This window comes from Protopterus annectens, chromosome 3.part0, assembly GCF_019279795.1.
Source record: "Protopterus annectens isolate FY-2018-M chromosome 3.part0, PAN1.0, whole genome shotgun sequence".
NCBI lineage: Eukaryota > Metazoa > Chordata > Ceratodontiformes > Protopteridae > Protopterus > Protopterus annectens.
The window spans coordinates 1619429540-1619449180 of NC_056731.1; the positions used below are offsets into that span (position 1 = coordinate 1619429540).

Consider the following 19641-nt stretch of genomic DNA (forward strand, 5'->3'; position numbering starts at 1 on the left):
TCAAGCAGATTTTGCTCCTTGAGCCAGGCATTCCTTCTAATCACAGATCCAGTAACTGCGGCCCTGCAAGAGGCCTCCAAGGAATCAAAACCACATTGCAAACTACATTTCCAAACTGTTCTGTTGCATGCAATAATTCCTGTAATTCTTTATTTTCCACACAATCAGAAATAAACATGATTTTCTGTTTCAATAAGCCCATAACATGCTGTTGATATTTAAGCATATGAAACTGGCAGTTTAAGGCCCTGATTGCCAAGGTTGCAGACGTATAAACCTTCTTTCCCCATCTATCCAGCGCCCTGGAATCTCTATCAGAGGGGGAAGGATTTTTGGCTGTAGAGGCCTTTAACACCTTTGGGACCCTGTGAGATAGTCTCGGGATCAGCAGCAGGATTTTTGAATAGAAATTTGTGGGAGTCAGGAACCCTGTAATATCTGTCTGGCTTACAAGTAGCCAAAGGTAGGGAATCAGTAGCCATGCTTGATTCCAAAAACACATCAAAAATGTCTAAGACAGGAGGTACTGCCAAAGGCCTATGCCGAGGAAGAAGGAAATCCCTAAGCCTCTTTTTTGATTCAGAGAAATCCTGACTCTCCCAATGAAAATGTTCCCTTAAAGTAGGCAAGGTTTCTCCAAAAGAATAATCCTCAGGAGGAGATGCAGATGGGATGGATTCCTCTGCATATGAATCTTCATAGGGTGGAATAGAGAATTCCTGATCAAGAGAGGAATCAGAAGAAATGGAAACCTGATCTGAAGATTCAAAATCAGTGTCTTGCCTAGGCCTCTTAGCAGGGAGGGGTTGGGAACCCCTGATGAAGATTAATCAGGTCCTCAGCCATTTTGATCATCTATTTTTTAGGCATAGGGGCCTGAGCATGTGGCTCATGCGTCAGTTTTTTAGACTTAGATGTTTTTTATCTTGTTTCTGAAGCTGGCGTCGGTTTTATATAAAAATGTTGAGGCCTGAAAACACACTCAGAAGGCGGTGCCTGCTAAGTGGCTCCGGACCCATCCAAGGGAGAGACATCCGCGGGTTCAATACTCTGAGAATCTCGCGGCATACTGGACTCCGCATGGGTCTCAGTAGAGGCCTGTGACTCAAAAGTAGGGGGTATCAAGGGCTGTGAAAACGCCTCACTAACGGCGAACCGGGGACTTGCTTAGAAGCTTAGTCTGTTTTGGACCTCGACGGCCTGTGTCTTTTTCTTTGTGTTTTTTGTGAACTCCGGTAGTCAGATTGCTAACAGACTACATTTCAAGGTAATTAAATCTGGATCCACAATATTTTGAAGCAAAAATATACAGACGCTTAACAGTGCATTGTTTAAATCTAGCACAAAACTGACAGCAAGGCACGTTATGATCTGGGACTAGGCAAGGAATACAGTACAAATGAAAATCCTTATGAGGTATTTGTTTCCCACAAGTAATGCAATTATTAACTTTTACTGACATTGGTAAGGAGCAAGAAAAAGTTTCCCCAACAGGGTACTTAATTTTAGTTGAAGACTTCGGTTCTGAAACTCGAATGCGAACATTTCTGGAGTCGGACGACCGGCACTTGCGAACTGCTTCTGCTTTGGGCACCGCGTGGCAAGCAAGACTGAATAAAATGACGTTGTGTGCATGTTTTATACCCCTGATGACCTGACATCATGGAAGAGGAGACAGCAACCGACGCAGGACCCAAGACGGTTATTCAGGCCGACTGAGGGTGACATGCCAGCAGATTACCCAAAAATAATGACTGCAACAGTGAAACACGAAGAAAGTACAGTTGTGTACCTACCATAAATGTAGATGTTAGAGTGTATTCACTGTTGCAGTCATTACTCTTGGGTTACCCTGCTGGCAGGCTACCCTCAGTCGGCCAGAATTCCAAAGTCTAGGTCCGGCGTCGGTTGCTGTCGCCTCTTCCCTGATGTCAGTGCGCCAGGGGTATAAAAGATGCAGCCGACGCAATTTCCTTCAGTTTTTCTTGCCTCAGATGTCAGGTGTCCCCAAATTGGTAGGCTGAAAAAATATGCCAATAAAAATACATGCACAAAAATAACATTTCCTTTGTCTACAAGCAAATACACCAAAAAGGTTGTATAGGATAGAGAAATGCAGAAAAGTCCCAGCAAAGAGAAGGGGGGGGGGTGGGTAACCTGGACTGCAACAGTGAATACACTCGAACATCTACATTTATGGTAGCTACACAACTGTACTATGTTCATCGTGTTTCACTGTTGCAGTCATTACTCTTGGGTTGAATCCCAAAGCTGAGGATGGGCGGCTGGGCTATATAGGATTAGGAGAGGCTATGAGGCCCTGCAGAACTGCAGTGGCAAAGCCTGCGCTGGACTTAGAGTAAAGAGGAAAGTGGTAGTGCTTTGTGAAAGTGTGCACTGAACTCCAAGTTGCAGCCTCTAAGATATCTTTGGTTGGTACTCCTCTGAGGAAGGCTGCTGAAGTGGTTGCTGCTCTGGTGGAATGAGGCCTAATGCCCTTAGGCACTGATTTGCCATATTGAGAATAGCAGAAACGGATGCAATGGCCTATCCACTTAGAAATAGTCTGTTTTGAGAAAGCCTTTCCTTGTGAACAGGCAGCATATGACACTAAAAGTTGCTCAGTTTTTCTGAAAGCTTTAGTTCTGTCCAAGTAGAAACGTAACTGCCTGTGTATGTCCAAAGAATGCAGAATTTTCTCACCCTTGTTCTGTGGATTTGGATAAAGGTAGTCAAGTGAATGGTTTGGTTGAGGGCCACACTGGATACCACCTTAGGCATGAATGTAGGGTTTGTCCTCAGAGAAACCCTGTCTGGATGAAAAATGATAAAAGGTTCCACAGCCATGAGTGCTTGTAACTCCGATACTCGCCTTGCAGAGGTTATTGCTAGGAGTAGAGCTGTTTTCCATGATAAAAATGTTATATCTACTGGTGAAGCTGGTTCGAAAGGAGGCAGTGTGAGTTTTTCCAATACATAATTTAGGTCCCAGGCCAGAATTGGTGCTCTCCTTTGAGGCCTAATATTTTTGGCCCCTCTGAGGTACTGCCTTATTAAAGGATGAGAAAAGATAGGTGGTGCCGTATTGTAATGGGCTGAAATGGCAGAGGCATGAATCTTAATTGATGAAAAAGAAAGACCTTTGTTCAGCATCTCAGTTAGGTATTGTAAAATCTGAGGTATATTTGGTACACACGTGTCAATGCCTTGTTCCTGGTTCTAAGCACAGAATCTCTTCCATTTTTCTGCATAAGATTTTCTGGTACTGGGCCTCCTAGATAACATCCATAACAGCTTTTGAAAGAGGAGTGTTCTGAATGGTTACATTATGCACCATGCTGCCAGATTTAAGGTCCTGAGTTGGCTGTGCAGGATCTGATTGTTTTGTTGGGTCAGCAAGCGAGGAGTTTGAGGCAATATCCACACTGGACATTGAGACAAGCTCTTTAGAACTGGGTACCAGTGCTGGCATGGCCAGTCTGGTGCAATCAGTATCATTTTTGGCTTCTCTTGTCTGACCTTTAGGAGTACCCTGGGAAGGAGAGGCAGTGGAGGAAAGACATATACTGTTAGATTTTTCCAGCTGAAGGATAGGGTGTCCACTTTCCATGCTTGCTTGCGATAAATCCTTGTGCAGAATCTCTGCAATTGGCAGTTGTGAGGGGAGGCAAATAGATCTATGTCTGGGCATCCCCATTTCCTTATTATCATCCTGAACACTTGTGGATTCAGTTTCCATTCGTGGGGATCCATGAGATTTCTGCTTAGTTCATCTGCCAGAGTATTTGTTTTCCTGGCAGGAATTGTGCTTGCAGGTGAATTTGAAAAGCCAATGCTGTGTCCCATAAGGTCATTGCTCATCTGCAGAGGGTAGGAATGTGTACCTCCCTGTTTGTTTATGTACCACATGACCGTAGTATTGTCTGTCTTTATCAGTAGTTGTCCTGGAAGAAGCAGGTCCTTGAAGGCTGTCAGGAAGCTAGCATCTCTTTTTGATTGATGTGAAGATGCATCTGGTTTGCAGGCCATGTGCCCTGAAAACATTTTCCTGCCATATGGGCCCCCCCAGGCATAATCTGATGGATCCGTTGTCAGTGTCTGTCTGGCTGTGGGTAAACTGAATGGCAGACCCTTGCTGTGGTGACAGGCTTCTGCCCACCATCGAAACTCCTGTTGCAGGCAGGGAATGAGTGCAATTATTGTCTCCAGGATGTGGCAATGCTGACTCCAAACACTTTTTAGATACCATTGTAGTTTCCTCATATGCAGTCTGGCATATGGAATTAGTAGAATGCAGGATGCCATGAAACCCAGGGCCAGCAGGATTTTCCTTGCAAATAAGTGGGTTTTTGTTGCCAATTTCTTGAAGTAAGAAGTCAGTTGCTTTTGTTTGTCCGCGTGAGATGAGCCATCTGGGAAGTTGTATTTAAGCTTGCACCCAGGAATATTATCTCTTGAGAGGACACTAGTTTTGATTTCTTTTCGTTTACTGTGTACCCTAGGCCAGTTAGCAATCTTTTTACAAACGCCAGATGCTTTAGAAGAAGGTCTTTGTTATCTGCTTGAATTAGGCAGTCGTCCAAGTAGGGATATATCTTAATTCCTCTGTCTGCAAAATGCAATTACTGGTGCCAGGCACTTTGGCTTATCTACTGCACCCAGGGTCTTCACAAAGGGCAGTGCAAAGAATTGGTAATGCATTGAGCCAGCTATGAATCTGAGGTATCTTCTGCAAGATTGTCTGATTGGGACATGCAGGTATGCCTCTTTTAGGTCCAAAGTTACGAACCAAGCCTTCTTGGCATGGGCAGTAGCTGCTGTAGAGTCAACATCGTGAATTTTGGAACTTCCAGAAACTTATTTAGTACAGACAAGTCCAGTATTGGCCTCCAGGTTCTGTCCTTCCTGGATACCAGGAAAAGTCTGGAGTAAAATCCTTGCCCCTGCTCTTGTTGTGGTACTTGCTGAATGGCCATCATGTCCATGAGGGCTGTAATTAGTTTTTGCGCCTCTGCCGATTGATTGTGTGGCAGGTCTGGCATACCTTTTGACCTTGGTAGAGTGTGAAAATGGAACCTGTAGCCTTGAGACACTATGTTCAGGACCCATTTGTCTTAGGTAATCATTTTCCAATTTGATGAAAAAAGTACTGGTTTTCCCCCTAAGGAGGCTGCCAAAAGAAAAGTGCTTGGATCTGGCAAGGAAAGTCAATGGGACAGTTTCCTGTAAAGTTGTGATTTGTCTTCTCCGCTTTTGGAGGTAGGAGCACCCCATTGTTTAGGCCTGTATGAGCCTTGGGGCTGAGATTTGCCTCTGGGACGACTGTATCTGCCTCTTTGTCGTTTGTCTGACACTGGAAAGGACCCATTTTTAGAAGGCCAGTTCCTGCTATACATGGGTGGCTGTACCTGTAAGAAAGCCTTGACTGTCTGCATGGATTTTGCTTTATCCTCCATTTTTTTTTTCAAAACCTCTTCTGCTTTAGTACCAAACAAAGTATCATGCTGCAATGGTGCATCTAATAATTTTGGTTTAACATGATCGGGCAGATTCTGTTCCTTTAACCAAGCATGCCTTCTAATAACAGAACCTGTGACAGCGGCTCTGCACGAGGCCTCCAGTGAATCATAACCACATTGCAAAGTATGCTTTCCCACTTGTTCAGCTGCATGTAATAAATCCTGCAATTCCTTGTTCTCGGAACATTCAATGTTTGTCAACAATTTCTGTTTAAGCAGTGTCATTAAATATTGCTGATATTTAGGCGTATGAAACTGACAATGCAAAGCCCTTACAGCCATGGTAGCAGAAGTGTATACTTTTTCCCCCCATCTGTCTAGAGCCCTAGAATCCCTATAAGAGGGGGAAGGTTTTTTTGCAGTGGAGGCTTTAACCCCTTTGGGACCCTGAGATATAGTTTCTGGATCAGCAGCAGGGTTTTTATATAGGAATTTATGAGAATCCGGAACCCTGTAGTATCTGTCTGGCTTAGCAGGTGCAGGGGGTAGAGAGTCAGGGGACAGGCCGGACTCTGTAAATACATCATCTACAATGTCTAAAAGAGGTGGAATAGCAAGGGGTCTGTGCTGAGGAAGTAGCAGAAAGTCTCTGAGCCTTTCTTTAGATTCAGAATAATCTTGGCTCTCCCAGTGGAAATTGCTCCCTCATGTTATGCAGGGTTTCCCTCAAAAGAATAGTCCTCAGGAGGAGAGGCTGAATGAATGGTTTCTTCAGCATCAGAATCCTCATAGGGAAGCATGGAATAATCATGTTCAGAAGAGGAATCAGAGGAAATAGAAACCTGATCAGAAGAATACTCTGTCTCTTGCCTAGGCCTCTTGCCAGGTGGGGGATGGGAGCCCCTGATCAAAGTAATTAGGTCTTCGTCCATTTTCAGCATCTGTTTTTTAGGCATGGTAGACTGAGTAGGAGAAAGCTGTACTTGTTTCTTTGTCTTTAGAGCTGCTTTAGTCTTTGAAGCTGAAGATGGCTTAATATGTAGTTGTGTAGGTCTGAAGACACCCTCAGAAGCCAATGCCTGCTCAGCGGTTCCGGACCCATCTGAGGGAATAATTTCCGAGTGTGCAATACCCTGAGTATCCAGAGGCCCAGTCGGCTCCACGTGGGAGTCGGAAGCGGCCTGTGGCTCTGAGGTAGCGGGCGCCAGGGGCTGCGAAAGCGCCTCACTGAGAACCAGCGACTGGCCTAGCAGAGGCCTCGTCGTCGGTTTTGGACCTCTGATGCCTATCCTTTTCCTTGCGTTTTTTGTTAACTCCAGTCGGTTGTTCCAACTGCATTATATAATTGAATCTTCGGCCAAAGTAATGAAATGAAAAATCAAACAGACGCTTAATAGTGCATTGGTTAAATCTAGCACAAAACCGACAGCTAGCAAAGTTGTGATCAGGGCCTAGGCAAGGAATACAGTAAGAGTGAAAATGCTAATGAGGTATTTGCTTCCCACAAGAATTACAATTGTTAACTTTTTCTGACATCGGTCTGGAGCAAGAAAAAAGTTTCCCCAATGGGGTACTTAGCTTTAATGAAGACTTCGGTAATGAAATTCGGATTTGAAAATCTCAGGAGTACGCCGACTGGCACTTGCGAACTGCTTTTGCTTCGGGCACCGCGCGGCAAGAAAGCCCGAAGAAAATGCCATCAGCTGCATCTTTTATACCCCGGTGCATTGACGTCAGGGAAGAGGTGACAGCAACCGACGTTGGACCTAGACTTTGGAATTCTGGCCGACTGAGGGTAGCCTGCCAGCAGGATAACCCAAGAGTAATGACTGTAACAGTGAAACAAGATGAACATCATCAGGTTGACACAGGGGCAGTATGAAATGAATGGTGCTGTAAATAATCAAGGTGTTAGGAAAAGTGGACTCGCTAACTTGTGCAGAAAAGGTATAATTTATAAAATGGAAAGTAAGACAAGACGGGAAGGTAGGATTGCAGAGACCAAGGGTTGGTTACAGAGTCAAAACGTTACAATCACCTCAGCTTGCTTTTGATCTGGAGATCCTTAGAGGAGGAATACAAGATATGAATGGTTAAACCACTGCCTTCTCCAAAGGTATGCGGATAACTGCAGGCGAGTGGAATTTGGTACTGGACATTAACCTCTATCAGGCCTGCCTGCTTGTCCCTAAAGTTCCAAGACAGGAGAATGTTTTAGCTTACTGTTAATGTACGAGACTGATCCACTGCAACATTTGTAGGTAACTTCAAGTGAGTTGGTTTATCTGTTATTTATTAAGCTACCACAGATAATTTAGGTCAGAAAGAATATTGTGGCCAACAGAAATCAAACAAAGTTGACAGCTTACAGGCAACACCTGTAGTGCTTTCCAACCATGCAACTGGAGGCAGGGGACTGGCTGGCGGGAGGCAAAGGAAAAATAGGATCTCAGAAAGTGTGATCCATTCATTTTTGATGCAACTGTATCATCTGGTGGTAGAACTTTAAGGACGCTGCCTAAAGACTGGTAAACCTAAAGTGAGGAACTACAGGCTCTGGAGAGAAAAATGAAACTTAGCAGGGTTTATGCAGTATTAGGACAGGCAGGAAGGAAAAGACATCTGAGTGAGTGAAATGGAAAGAATATTTAGGAACACCAACTGCTCCCAGGTATTAGAAAAGTATTAAGGATCTAGTTGAAAAGAACAGTTGTGTACACTTACCATAAATGTAGATGCTCGAGTGTATTCACTGTTGCACTCATTACATTAGGGTAATCTGCTGGCAGGTTGCCCTTAGTCGGCTTGATTGTCTTGGGTCCTGAGTCAGTTGCTGTCCCTTCTTCCATGACGTCAGGTAGTCAGGGATATAAAACATGCATCTGACGCCAATACATCAGTTTTTCTTGCCCCAGATGTCAGGTGCCACCCTAATGGGGAGCAAATAAAATTAAAAACACAGAAATATACCTCCAACCAAAAGCAAATACACCTAAAAGGCTTTTAAGCATAGTAAAAGAAAGTAGAGGTACAGCCAGAGAAAAGTAGGGGGCTGGAGGGAGGGTAACCAGGACTGCAAAAGTGAAAACACTCAAACATCTACATTTATTATAAGTGTACACAACTGTACTATGTTCTTCGTGTTTCACTGTTGCAATCATTACATTTGGGTAGATTCCCAAAGCTATGGTTGGGAGGAGGAGTTTATACAGCATTAGGGCCAGCTATAAGGCCCTGCAAGACAGCAGTGGCAAAGTCAGATCTGGATTTAGAGAAAATTGGTAAATGATGATGCTTGGTGAAAGTATGTACAAAACTCCAGGTAGTAGCTTCTAGAATATGCCTGGTAGGAACACCTCTGAGAAAGGCTGCAGAAGCAGATGCAGCCCTTGTGGAGTGAGATCTGATCCCGAGGGATAGGTTTTGCATGGTGCTTATAGCAGAAATGAATGCAATGGCCTTACCCACTGAAAAATGGTTTCTTTTGAAATAGCCTTCCCCTCTGCCCCTGCAGCAAATGGTACCAGCAATTGTTCAGATTTTCTTCGAGATTTAGTCCTGTCCAAGTAGAATCTAAGTTGTCTGTGCACATCCAAGGAATGCAGAATCGGTTCCCCTTTTTTCTGTGGATTGGGAAAGAAGGTTAGCAAATGAATGGACCGATTAAGAGCCACACTGGAAACCACCTTGGCCATGAAGGATGGATTGGTCCTCAGAGACACCCTGTCCGCATGAAAGATGATGAAAGGCTCCACTGCCATAAGGGCCTGTAATTCAGATATACTTCTAGCTGAAGTGATTGCTAAAAGGAAGGCTGCAGTCTGCAGTAGCAGCTGGCTCTAAAGGAGGTAGAGTGAGCTTCTCCAAAACAAAGTTAAGGTCCCAGGCAGGGGTAGGAGCTCTCCTTGCTGGTCTCAAGTTCTTTGCCCCGCTGAGATACTGCTTGAGCAGGGGATGAGAGAAGAGGGGAGGGTTCTGTGTTATAGTGAGCTGAAATAGCTGAAGCATGGATTTTAATAGAGGAAAAAGACAGGCCCTTGTGAAGCATCTCAGTTAAGTATTGCAAAATCTGAGGTAAACTGGGCGCTGCTGTGCTCATCGCTAAAGATTGGTTCCAGGCACAGAATATTTTCCATTTGTCAGGATAAGATTTTCTAGTACTAGGTATTCTCGCCTCCAAGATGACATCCATCACAGGTTTGCTGAGGGCTGATAAGGGTGAATTTAATTGATTAGCCAGGCTGCAAGGTTCAATGTTGGAAGTTGAGGGTGCAGAATTTGGTTCTCCTGCTGAGACAGCAAGGAAGGGGTCTGAGGCAGGTGCCATGAAGATATTTGCGACACACTGCGCAGGAGTGGGTACCAGTGTTGGCGTGGCCAGTCTGCAGCAATCAAAATCATTCTTGGTTTGTTCTATTTGACTTTTAGCAGAACTTTGGAGAGCAGAGGCAGAGGGGGAAAGGCGTAAACTGAAAGTTTTTTCCAGCTGAAGGACAGAGCATCCACTTTCCAAGCTTCTTTGTGGGGAGTCCTTGTGCAAAACTTGTCCAACTGGTAGTTCTGGGGGAAGGCAAATAGATCTATGACTGGGCTCCCCCCATTGCTTGTCAACATGTTGAAAATCCGTGATTCCAGTTTCCACTCGTGTGGGTCCATGAGATTTCTGCTTAGTCCGTCTGCCAGTGTATTCAATTTTCCTGGCACGAATTGAGCTTGTAGGTGCACTTGGTAACTCAAGGCTGTGTTCCACAATGCCATGGCTAGTCTGCAGAGGGGGTAAGAATGTGTACCCCATGCTAGTTTATGTACCACATAACCATGGTGTTGTCCGCCTTTACCATTAGTTGCCCTGGAAGAATGTAGACCATGAAGGATGTCAGAGCATTCTGTACAGTTAACATTTCTTTTTGATTGATATGTAAGTGCATTTGATTTGGGTTCCATTTGCCCTGAATGCACTTCCCTGACAGGTGAACCCCCATGCATAATCTGATGCATCTGTAGTTAGGGTTTGGGCAGCAAGGGGTAGTGTGAATGACAGTCCCTTGTTTTGGTGGCAGGCCTCTGCCCACTATAGGTATTCCAGGCGTAGGCAAGGTATGATAGGAATCATTGTTTCCAGGCTGTGACAATGTTGACTCCATAGACTTTTTAAGTACCACTGTAGTTTCCTGACATGCAGTCTTGCATATGGAATTAGAAGAATGGAGGAGGCCATGCACCCCAAGGCTTGCAGTATTTGTCTTGCAGACAGCAGGGTTTTTGTGGCCACTTGTTTGAAGTAAGCTACCAAATGAATTTGCTTCTCTGGCGTGAGGAAAGCCATCTGGGAAGTTGTATTCAAACTTTTACCTAGGAATGTAATCTGTTGAGAGGGTACCAGTTGTGATTTCTTTTCATTTATTGTGTACCCCAGACAAGTTAGAACCCTTTTTACAAACTCCAGATGATTTAGAAGTATGCCCTGGTTTTCTGCCTGAATTAGACAATCGTCCAGGTATGGATATATTTGAATATTTCTTTGCCTACAATATGCAATAACTAGAGCCAGGCACTTTGTGAATACCCTGGGCGCAGTAGACAAGCCAAAGGGCAGTGCAGAGAAAGCACAGTTTTGTACCTACCATAAATGTAGATGTTCGAGTGCTAATACAGCTGCAGTAATCACAGATGGGTTCTCTGCCGTCAGGCGGGTCCTCGGTCAGCCGAATTCCAAAGTCTAGGTCCGGCGTCGGTTGGTGTCGCTTTCTCTCTTGACGTCAGTGAGGCCAGAGTATATAAGACACAACCGACGCCATGTTCTTCAGTCTTTCTTGCCCCAGATGTCAGGTGCCCCCAGAAGGAAGGCAATACATAAATTATACATATATATATATATATATATATATATATATATATATATATATATATATATACACACATATATATATACAAACAATGCAATATAATCCAAAATCAGTAGTTGCAAGCAAATAACCATAGAAGGATAACCCAGTCAGGTTGTATGAAGAGGGGGTTAGGCCCTATGCCTTTACCAAGTGGGGAAGGCGGGAGGGTAACTTGTACTGCAGCTGTATTAGCACTCGAACATCTACATTTATGGTAGGTACAAAACTGTACTATGTTCATCGTGCATACAGCTGCAGTAATCACAGATGGGTAGAATCCCAAAACTACACACAGGGTGGTAGGTACTAGTTGGAACTGGGATGAGCCAGAATGCCCTGCAACACAGCAGTGGCAAAGCCTGCTCTAGATTTGTAATATAAAAGCAGGTGGTAGTGTTTTGTGAAGGTATGTACAGAACTCCAAGTGGCGGCCTCCAAAATGTCTTTGGTAGGAACTCCTCTGAGAAGGCTGTAGAGGTAGCTGTGGCCCTGGTGGAGTGGGATCTGATGCCTGTGGGAACAGATTTCCCATGATATGAATAACAGAACCGTATGCAGTGGCCTATCCACTTAGAAATTGTCTGCTTGGTCACTGGCTTCCCTTGAGCCCCTAACAGCATAGGACAAAAAAGTTGTTCTGATTTCCTGAAGGACTTTGTTCTGTCCAAATAATAGCGTAGCTGTCTATGGATGTCTAAAGAATGTAGCAACCTTTCCCCTTGGTTTTGAGGATTGGGGTAAAAGGTGGGTAAGTGTATGGCTTGGTTTAAAGCTACCCTGGATACCACTTTAGGCATAAATGACGGGTTGGTACGAAGGGAAACCCTGTCCTGATGGAAGATGAGGAAGGGCTGCACCGCCATGAGGGCCTGTAGTTCCGAAACCCTACGAGCTGAAGTGATGGCCAGAAGGAAGGCTGTTTTCCAGGACAAATATTGCAAATCTGTTGATGCAGCTGGTTCAAAAGGAGGCAATGTTAATTTTTCTAGAATGTAATTAAGATCCCAGGCTGGTATTGGTTGTTTCCTTGGAGGTCTTGTATTCTTAGCCCCTCTGAGGAACTGTCGTAAGAGTGGGTGAGAAAATAAAGGTGGATCCGAGTTGAATTCTGCAGAAATGGCTGAGGCATGGATTTTTATAGAAGAAAATGAAAGTCCACTGTTCAGTAGCTCTGCTAGATACTGTAATATCTGAGGCAAATTCAGCTTTTTAGGGTCCTGGCCTTTTTTCTCATTCCAAGAGCAGAACTGTTTCCATTTTGCGGTGTAAGCCTTTCTAGTAGATGGTCTTCTGGCCTCCAAAATGACATCCTGCACCTCCTTGGAAAGTAGGGTCTGTTGTGGTGTTAAGGAATTTTCCATGCAAGATTGAGTGTTTTCAGCTGACCGTGAAGTGTTTTGCAGCTGTGCTGAGTCAGCAGAAGAGGCATTAGAGGTAGGGACCAGGGAGGAGTATGTGTGAGACTCCTCAGGAGCGAATACCAGTGTTGCCTTGGCCAATCTGGAGCAATCAGTATCATCTTCGGTCTGTCTGCTCTTGCTTTCAAGAGCACCTTGGGCAGAAGAGGCAGAGGTGGGAAAGCGTAAACTGTCCATGCTGTCCAACTGAATGAAAGGGCGTCCACTCTCCAGGCCTTTGGGTGAAAGGTCCTTGAACAAAACTTTTCCAATTGATGATTCCTGTGGGAGACAAAAAGATCTATGTCTGGCCTCCCCCACTCCTGTATTATCTCTGTAAACAACTGAGGATGCAACTTCCATTCATGTGGATCTGTCATATTTCTGCTTAGATTGTCTGCCAGCGTGTTTTCCAATCCTGGCAAGTACTGTGCTTGAAGTTCGATTTGCCATTCCAGAGCCAAGTTCCAAAGAGTCATGGCTAGTCTGCACAAGGGGTATGAATGTGTTCCGCCTTGTTTGTTTATGTACCACATTACTGTGGTGTTGTCTGTTCTCATCAGTAATTGTCCTGGATGCAGGAGGTCTTTGAAAGCTATAATTTCATTTATTACTGCTAGCATTTCTTTTTGATTGATGTGAAGGTGCTTTTCCTTTTGGGACCATTTGCCCTGAATGCACCTGTTTGTCATGTGCGTCCCACAGGCGTAGTCTGAGGCGTCTGTTGTGATGACTTGGTTTGCTTGAGGCTTGCAGAAAGGGAGGCCTGTGTTTGTTTGACATGCTTGGGCCCACCATAGAAATTCCTTTTGCAAACATGGAATTATTGGTATTATTGTTTCCAAACTGTGACTGTGTTGAGACCATAGGTTTTTTTAGGTACCATTGAAGTTTCCTCATATGCAGCTTTGCACATGGGATTAAAAAAATGCAAGATGCCATGAAGCCCAGAGCCTGCAGGATTTTCCTTGCAGTAAGCCTGGTACATTTTGTTAGTATTTTGAAGTACTGAGTTAGCTGCCCCTGTTTTTCTGACGTTAGATAGGCCATCTGGGTGTTTGTGTCCAAGGTGGCACCCAGGAAAGTTATTTTCTGAGATGGTGTTAGCCTGGATTTCTTTTTGTTGATTGTATATCCCAGAGAATGCATTAATCGTGTTACATAAGCCAGATGTTCCAGAAGTATGTGCTTGCTGTCCGCTTGGATCAGGCAGTCGTCCAGATAAGGGTAAATTTGTAACCCTTGAAGTCTGCAGTAGGCAATCACTGATGCCAGGCACTTTGTGAATACTCTGGGCGCAGTAGATAAGCCAAAGGGCAATGCAGAGAATTGATAGTGGATTGAACCTGCAAGAAATCTGAGGTATCTTCTGCAACTTTGTCTGATTGGGACATGCAGGTATGCCTCCTTGAGGTCCAATGTTACCAGCCAAAACTCCTTGCCCAGCATGGGAAGAAGCTGCTGTAATGTGAGCATCTTGAATTTTGGTACGAGTAAAAATGTGTTTAGGATGGATAAGTCCAAAATGGGTCTCCAATCTGTTCCTTTCCTTGGTACCAGAAAAAGTCTTGAATAAAAACCTTGACCTTGTTCGTGAGTAGGTACCTCTTGTATGGCTCTCATGCTTATGAGCTTTAAAATTTGTAGTTGTGCCTCTGCCCTTTGACTGCGTGGCAGGTTTGGCATGCCTCTCATTTTTGGAAGAGTGTGGAATAGAAATTTGTAGCCTCTGTTTATAACGTCCAGGATCCATTTGTCTGTTGTGACAATATGCCAATTTCTTGCAAATAATGCTAGCTTTCCTCCCAAAGGTGCTGCCAGCCGAGACCTGCTTGGCATGAAAAATGAGGGAGTCATTGGGTTTGTTTTCTGTATTGTTGTGCACTGTCTTCGCCACCTCTTGGTGCTGGAGTTTGCCATTGTCGGCCTCTATATGATCCTTGTGATTGCCCTCTGCCCCTTGTGCGTCTGTATCTACCTCTTTGGGGCTTGTCAGTGGCTGGAAAGGACCAGTTTTTAGAAGGCCAATTTCTGCTAAAACATGGTGGTTGGACCTGTAAAAAAGCTTTGACAGTTTGCATAGATTTGGCTTTTTCTTCCATTTTCCGTAATATCTCCTCAGCATTAGTACCAAACAGCACATCCTTTTGTAAAGGAGCATCTAGAAGTTTAGCTTTCACATGATCAGGCAAGCTTTGTTCCCTAAGCCAGGCATGTCTACGAATGACTGATCCTGTAGCAGCCGCTCTACTTGAGGCCTCTAGGGCATCATAGCCACATTGTAAGGTGCGTTTACCCACTTGCTCTGCACTATGCATCATATCCTGTAACTCCTTTAAATCTGGTTGTTCAGGTTGAGACACTTTATTCCTTAATTGTGATAACAGGAACTGTTGATATTTAAGCATATGAAACTGACAATTTAAGGCCCTCATGGCAAGGGTGGCCGAGGTATATACCTTTTTTCCCCACCTTTCTAAAGATCTTGACTCTCTTTCGGCAGGAAGTGGATTCTTGGCAGTAGAGGCCTTCAAATCCCTTGGGGCCTTGAGAAATGGTCTCAGGGTCAGCATTATGGCTTTTGTAGAGAAATTGGTGAGAGCTAGGAACTCTGTAGTACCTATCAGGTTTGACTGGTGCAGGCGGCAGGGAATCCGGGTTAAGGCAAGCCTCCGAATAAACATCATCAAGTATGTCCAAAACAGGAGGTATCGCCAGAGGCCTGTGTTGAGGTAACAAAAGAAATTCCCTAAGTCTTTTCTAGGAATCAGAAAAGTCTTGGCCTTCCCAATGGAAGTGTTCCCTTAAAGTGTGCAAGGTTTCCCCAAAAGAAAAATCCTCAGGAGGAGATACAGAAGGAATGGACTGCTCTGCATCCGAATCTTCAAAAGGGGAGTAAGAGTGTTCCTCTACATCAGAATGTTCTGATAAAATGGAGCCCAGATCAGAAGAGGGAGAATCTTCCTCCACTCTGGGTCTCTTGTCTGGAGGGGTTGAGAACCCCCGATAAGAGTAATCAAATCCTCAGCCATTTTCAGCATCTGTTTTTTAGGCATGGGGCCTGGAGAAGGGCCCTGTGCAACAGGCCTCTTGGGATGCCTGGCTGCTTTGGATTTAGTAATGGCCTTAATTGAAAAAGAAGATGAGGGTCTAAAGACACCATGGGTGGAAGTGGACCTGTCCACATTAGGAGGCTCAACATTAGCAATGGCTTCGGTTGTAGTCTGGGAAAGGGCCGAGGTACCTGCGGTCTCGGGTACAGAGGACACCGCCAAGGAAGTGTTGTCGGTAGTCAGGGACTGCAAAGGCGTCTCGCTGAGAACCGGGCCACGTGTAGCCGGTTTTGGCGTGGTGTCGGTGGGGACCGCGGACCTCGCGTATCGGTCCTTGTCCTTGCGTTTTTTTGGACAAAACGGTAGTCGGAGTCTCCGACGACATTTTATAATCAAAGGCTTTTCCAAAAAAGTGTTGGGCAAACTCCGCCCGATGCTTAATAGTGCGTTTATTGAAAGTAGCGCAAAAGCGACAGCCCGAGACATCGTGGTCTGGGCTTAAACAAGGTATACAGAGGGAATGGAAATCCTTATGCGGTATTTGCTTCCCACAAGAAATACAATTGTTAACTTTTTCTGACATCGGCCTGGGGCAAGAAAAGTTTCCCCAGCAGGGTACTTAGCTTTAATGAAGACTTTGGTTTCCAATTTTTCGTAAATTCAGGAGCTGGCCGACCGGCACTTGCTGCTTCAGGCACCGCGCGGCAAAAAAGACTGAAGAACATGGCGTCGGCTGTGTCTTATATACTCTGGCCTCACTGACGTCAAGAGAGAAAGCGACACCAACCGACGCCGGACCTAGACTTTGGAATTCGGCCGACCGAGGACCCGCCTGACGGCAGAGAACCTATCTGTGATTACTGCAGCTGTATGCACGATGAACATCTGATAATGCAAGTAGCCTGCTTTGAAGTGTAGGTATCTTCTGCAAGATTCCCTGACTGGGATGTGCAGATATGCTTCTTTTAAATCTAGAGTTGCCTAGCATAGGAAGTAACTGGTGAAGAGTCAGCATCTTGAATTTTGGAATGTCCAGAAAGGTGTTTAGAGTAGACAGTTCCAGAATTGGACGCCATGATTTGTCATTTCTGGGTACCAGAAAAAGCCTGGAATAGAAACTTTGTCCCTTTTCCTCTTCTGGTACTGGTTGAATAGCCCCCATGTTTAAAAGGGAAAGTAATTGTTTTTGAGCCTCTGCCCACTGATTGGGGGCAGGTCTGACCACCCGTTTGGTGCTGACAACGTGTGGAAATGAAATCTTTACCCCTGGGACACTATATTTAAAACCCATTTGTCCTGGGTTATGAGTTCCCAGGTCTTTGCATGAAGAACAGTCTTTTCCCCCAAAGGGGCGGCTAAAAGGCAAGTGCTTGGTAATTTTAAAAGGAAGTCATTGAGACTGTTTACCATAGGGGGGTGTCTTATTTCCAGATTTGAAAGTGGAGGCCTCCCATTGCTTAGTTCTGAGAGTCCCCTGGGACTGAAACCTGGTGCTTTTGGTGTGTCTGGGTTTGGCTTGGAAGGATCTGGAAGGAGCTGGAAAAGACCAATTCTTAGTAGGCCAGTGCCTACTAAATCTTGGAGGTTGCACTTGTAAGAAATCTTTCACAGTTTGCATAGACTTAGCTTTATCTTCCATCGTTTTTAGAACTTCTTCAGCCTTACTGCCAAACAGACGATCCTGATTTAAAGGAGCATCCAACAATTTTGCTTTAACACGATCAGGCAAAGACTGCTCCTTAAGCCAAGCATGCCTTCTAAGCACAGACCCAGTAACAGCAGCCCTGCAAGAGGCCTCTAAAGAATCAAAACCACATTGCAAAGTATTTTTCCAACTTGTTCAGCAGAATGCAATAAATCCTGTAAATCTTTATTTTCCACACAGTCAGGAATCATCATTTTCTGTTTAAGCTGTCCAATAATATGCTGCTGATATTTTAACATATGAAATTGGCAGTTTAAAGCCCCGATTGCTAAGGTTGCAGAAGTATAAACCTTCTTACCCCATCTATCCAGTGCCCTAGAGTCTCTATCAGAAGGGGTAGGATTTTTAGCAGTAGAGGCCTTAACGCCCCTGGGGCCCTGAGAAATGGTTTATGGATCTGCAACAGGATTTTTGAAAAGGAACTTGTGGGACTCAGGAACCCTGTAGTATCTGTCAAGTTTACTAGGAGATGGAGGCAGGGAATCAGGGGCCATATGGGATTCCGAAAACACATCAACAATGTCTAGTACAGGAGGTATAGCCAAAGGCCTATGCTGAGGTAGAAGGAAATCCCTAAGCCTCTTTTCTGAATCAGAAAATTCCTGACTTTCCCAGTGGAAATGCTCCCTTAAGGTATGTAAAGTTTCCCCAAAAGAAAAATCCTCGGGACGGGAAGCAGAAGGAATGGAATCCTCTGCATCAGAATCCTCATAACTAGGTATGGACAAATCCAGGTCATTAGAAAAATCAGAAGAAACAGACTCCTGATCAGAAGATTCATAATCAAGCTCAGGCCTAGGCCTCTTTGGGGGGGGTTTGATTACCCCCGATTAGAGTAATTAGATCTTCAGCCATTTTGATCATTTGTTTTTTAAGCATAGGGGCCTGAACATGTGGCCTGGCTATCATTTTTTTAGACACAGATCGAGATTTAGGCCTTAGTAATGAAGGTGGAGTCTATTTAATATGCAAGTCTGCATCTCGCGGCATACCGGACTCCGAATGGGTCTCAGTAGAGGCCTGCGAATCAGAAGTAGCGGGTATCAGGGGCCGCAAAAGCACCTCACTGAGTACCGGCGAACTGGCGACTGGCTTAGGAGAAGCGTCGGCGGCGGTTTTGGACCTCTGAGGCCTGTCTCTGTCTTTATCTCTGCGTTTTTTCAGAATTCCGGTAGTTGTATGGCTAACCAACGACATTTCTGGATAATTAAACAGAGAACCGAAATATTTAGAGGCAAAAATGTACCGATGACTGATAGTGCACTGATTAAATAAAGCACAAAACAGACAGAAAGCTACGTCGTGGTCAGGGCCTAGGCAAGGAATACAGTACAAATTAAAATCTTTGTGAGTTATTTGCTTTCCACAAGTAATGCAATTATTAACTTTTACTGACATCGACATGGAGACATCCGCGGTGGTGCAGCGGTATCATTGTTGCCTCACAGCAAGAGGTTCTCTCGTTAGATTCCCAGATGGAATGCAGGGAGTGCCTTCTGTGGGGAGTCTGCATGTCCTCCCCGCGGTTGGGTGGGCGTTCAAAAGACATGCGTAATTGGGCGTGCCTTCGTTGAAGGCTGAACGTCGAGCTGGCACCTCGGCGTTCGTCAAAATCTACTGCCAATCATTAGCGGACCGGAGTTCCGCTCTGGCGACCCCTAACCAGGAAAAGCTGAAAGACAACAACTGACATCGGTATGGAGCAAGAAAAAGTTTCCCAAATGGGGTACTTAGCCTTAAATTGAAGACTTCGGTTCTGCTTCGGGCACCGCATGGCAAGGAAGACTGATGTAATGGCGTTGGATGCATGTTTTATACCCTGCCGACCTGATGTCATGGAAGAAGGGACAGCAACAGACACAGGACCCAAGACTTTGTTAATCAGGCCAACTGAGAGCAACCTGCCAGCAGATTACCCAAATGCAATGACTGCAACAGTGAAACACGAAGAACATCCAGGATTTTTGGGCAGGAAATGATCCTTTCAAGCAGACTGCCCTACACACTACCCTTCATCTCCAACAATGTATTGGACACTTTTCGCCTTTATTTATCCCCTTACATAACTAGGCACGTGGAAAACTATGGGCAAACACGGAACATTTCTTCCAGCAAATCTAATGAGAATTAATACTCTGC

General features: G+C 44.8%; 1 protein-coding gene across 1 annotated transcript in view; it reads right to left on the minus strand.

Moving 5' to 3' along the window:
* UBR5 (ubiquitin protein ligase E3 component n-recognin 5) overlaps window positions 1-19641 on the minus strand; it is a 3965620-nt gene that overhangs the window by 3117994 nt on the left and 827985 nt on the right. The window lies entirely within an intron of this gene.